This window comes from Nematolebias whitei, chromosome 9, assembly GCF_014905685.2.
Source record: "Nematolebias whitei isolate Nwh7 chromosome 9, NemWhi1, whole genome shotgun sequence".
Lineage (NCBI taxonomy): Eukaryota > Metazoa > Chordata > Actinopteri > Cyprinodontiformes > Rivulidae > Nematolebias > Nematolebias whitei.
This window is the reverse complement of record NC_056506.1, coordinates 40,569,290-40,573,543: the sequence shown is the minus strand read 5'-3', so window position 1 is coordinate 40,573,543 and position 4,254 is coordinate 40,569,290.

The following is a 4,254-nucleotide window of genomic DNA, read 5'->3' as shown; positions in this document are numbered from 1 at the left end:
CCAACAAAGTCAATAAATCTCTTTTTTGCTTTTCTTGTGTCTTAAATAGTGAAATAAGCAACTTTACCCAACTTGGAGGTCGTAAACACGTGTATGAAAAATCCCAGCACAGATGTGTTTCACGTGTACTGCTGAGTGTTTTGTCAGGAGTGGTAAAAAGCAACTTATCTAGATTTGATTTAGTTTTTTAGTTGCAGCCTCCGATTGGTTTTGTTTGACGACAGTAGCAAAAAAAATGCGACTGACAACAGCTTTGTTTTTCCGATGAAACGCAGACGTAAAAAACTGGCACTAAACAATAAAAACACAAACATCATCACGCTGCGGTAAAAAAAGCTATTTGGTGCATGAAATCATCTTGAAACATTTACCAGCTTTTCTTTTTTGGGGGGTGGGCAAACTTTTCCTCACAACAATGAAAACATTGAAAAAAGTGACTGATTTTGCAGGAACGTGTTTTTCCACAAAATTTTTCCTTTTAAATCTGCGTTCACACAGACTAATAATAACTCAAAGTGAATGGGTGAGTTAGCGGGTCACTTCACAGTGTGACACAGAGGGACAACATATGGGGACCGAACCAACAGATGGACTAAAAGCCACCGTCTTTTACATGTCGGCTCATTTCGGAGTCAGGATCAAAGTCTAGAGAGAAAAATGAAACGGGATTCCTGGAAGGAATGTTTATCATCGAAGTTCTAGACCGAGATCAATCTTGGTTAATGAATGAGTTGTAGCTGTTTTGGTCAAACTTTGAAAATAAAGTTGTTCGTTTAATCTCGTGACATACCGTGCTTTAGTGAACAACTCTCAGCTACAATGAGATCAAATATGAGCTCAATGTCTGTAAAATTGATGGAGTTATAGCCTGTTTTGTGTTTGCTAAGCTTGATAGGCTGCAGCAGCCATCTTAAATTGGATGGACTTGAAAACTTAAAGTTTATTAGACGCACATTCAGTGATTATTATTTGAAGATTTCATTAAAATTCACCTTGTGGTTCGAGATATATTTTGCTAACAGACAAATTGGTTTGACTCCCACAGTTAATACTTCAGTTTTAGGCAAAGCTCTTGTACAATGAGTAGCACTTGGAGTCTTTGTTGTGAACGACTCTCAGCTACCACCACACTAGATTTTAGCACAATATTTGTAAAACTGCATTATTTATAACCTTTTTTGTGTTTTGTAAGAACAGTTGGCTGTGGCGGCCATCTTTAATTGGATTGGCTTAAATAGTTAATCAGTTTTAAATGTACACCTAATAATTATTTTTTCTGACAGTTTGTTTAAAATTCAATTAGTGGTTAGCAAAATATTTTGCTAACAGACAAACAGAATTGACTCCATAGCTTAGAGTCTCAAAATTTAAGACAAATATACTTTCAATCTATGGGAACTCGGAGTATGTGTTGGGGATCAGCTTCAGCTACTACCACTACAAATCTTAGCTCAAAACCTCTTAACTCGGCTGAGCTACAACCATTTCTGTGATTTCTAAAGTTGGTTGCCTGTGGAGGACGTCTTGAATCAAGTTGACTCCAAAAGTTAAAGGGTTGAAAACAAATATCCAATTATGACTTTCTGACAGTTTTATTAAATTTCACTATGTGGTTCATAAGATATTCTGCTAACAGACATAAAGCTGATGGACTCTCAAAACGAATCCTCAAACAATCACATTTGAGCGTTTTTTTTTTTTTTTTTGACCAAGTCATGAAAAAGAGGGAATCCATGTCCCACTCATAGATCAAAGACGGTGCAAGAAACAATAAAAAAATAATCAAAACATAAAAATAATCCTGTGAGTTTGTCAGAGGTGGACGAGGTAGCGACGGTGATGCAATTTTGTTGTTGGCGTCTGCTCTGCGGAGCCGTCAGCTCGGGGAGGACATGTGAGTTTGAAGAATGTCAAGGGTTTGAGTTTCACCGCTGAAAACAGACGACAGATCTGTGGAAATGTCACTGTGTAAACATATGGAAAGGTTACGCTTCATCAGTCACGTGCACGCCGACGAGTGTCAACACACACACACACACGGAGGCCGCGCCAGTTAATGAACTTTAGTCTAATCAATTCTTTAAAGCAAACAACGACAAATGGCGTCTTTGTGAATCCCACAGACGCCTAAATTACTTCCACTGTTCCTAACGGCAGAAAAAGGCTAAGCAGGGGTGGAAAAATTAGCCACGAGCAGAAAATAACAAAACCAGGAGAGGAAAGCACTCACATTTGTCTCAGAGCTGTAATTTTACCTCCATTAAAATGCTTCTCCCCTCCCTAAAATGGATTTGGAATCAAAGTGGCAGCTCTACAACAGAACAAAGCTTCTGTGGCGTACGGGGGACACAGCCTCCCACTTCCATTTCTGCATATCCTAAATTGCATTTAATAGCGTCAATCAGAGCCGAGCATGAGCATTCCTGCTGCTAATGCACTGTTTGTGTTTGAAGAGGGGCCATTGTGGGCGAACCATCAGTCTCTTTGCCATTAACGTTGCATTACATGTCCTATCCTCCCATTGTAATTGCAGCTCCGCTCTGCCGGAGCTCACGTCTCGGGCCTGATGTCGGGAGCAGATCCGGTTCATCAGGTGGTTGGAGGTGCCACGCACGACCTCTCAGCATTGGGCTCAGCATTCAGAGCGTTAGCCGAAGTATCCTCTGCAGAAGACGAGAGCGTCTGGCACAGAGCGCCGGATACCAGCCAGAGGATGACCCTGCACTGATACTGGTTTTAGCTGAGACATGCGTTGCTCTGGAAACAGCAAGCCAGATGTTTACACATCAGGTTGATGAATCCAACATAACGCTCTGGTTGCTTTCCAGATATGTTGATATGCAGCTGTGAAATGCAGGTCTGCACTCAATGTAAACAACGTATTTGGCTGAATGATCAGGCTGGACGTAGTCTGTGCAGGTATGCAAATATGTAGCCTGTGTTGCCAAAATGAGTTACAATGAGGAATTTTAAAATATATTTTTAATTATTATTTTCAAATTGTGCACCTGAAAAGCTTCAAAGTCACCTGTAGTTTGTTGAAAAATAGTAATTTATCCCGAAAGTCCCAGGTTCGATCCCCAGTCACTGCACATCACGTGGCGTCTCTGGGCAGCATGCCTCACCCCCAAAATGCCCCCCCCGGCGCTTTCAATAGCTGCCCACTGCACCACCTGGTGGTGGATGGGTTAAATGCAGAGACTGATTTCGCCATTGTATGGAAACATACAGTGCTGACATTGTGATGACATTATTATTATTATTATTATTATTTATCAGCTGGCCTGGCGAAGAGCTAATTTTGTTTATGAGTTTGAAAACTTCATTGTTACTGATCTGGACTGATTGCATCAATAATTTTAGCTGTATATTTATAAAGGAGAGTCTCCAATGTTCAGAGTGGCGACAAACATTATAGGAAGGGATTTCCAGACAGAGAAAAATGGAAAGAAAGACATAAAATGATTATTTCTGAAGACTTGTTTGAAAACTTTTATTTAAAGTTAGATTATGAAGATTATAATCTACTTCACTACTAGGGATTGCTTGATAGGGTCATCATAGATTAATATTTATGCAAATCTTACAGCACAAAATTATATTTCTATTTTGTTGTTCTTTTGGTGGTGGTGGTGGGGTTGCACTGCATGCCATACAAATTCATAAAAAGACTAAAAGTAAATTTATTATAAAAAGTGTTTGGTGCAAACTATGAACTCAAACAAGAAAAAGATTGTCCTGAACTTTATCAGTGGGCGCAGCTGGAAGGAGTTTACTCCAGTAGTTGTCTGGATATTTATATGCAGTTTTAAAATGTGGGTGTGCAATCAATGTAAACAAAGCACTCAGCTCAATCCCCAAACACAACATTGAAGCTTGAGTTCGTAGGAGTTGCACTTTTGTCCCTGGTGTTGTGTTTATGTCTGTGTTCCCCCGATCCTCTGCTTCTCTTTATAGGGTTTGGGTTTCTCAAGTATCTAGCCCCATTTTGTGTCATGTTCATGTCTTGCATCCTATTTCTCATTCTCTGGCATCTGTGATTACTCACGGGTGTCAGCACTTGGTCTAATTGGTGTTTCCTGTACAGAAGTCTGCATCTCTGTTTTAGACCTTGTCCTGGCATTGTTATCTGTCAGCTGGTGATGTCCTGTTCCTTGTGATGCCTAGTCTGCTCCTCATGTTCAGCTCCTGGTTTATGTAAGTTTGCTGCCAAGTCAGCTCTTTGTTTTGTAAAATAAATTCCTTATTTTATAT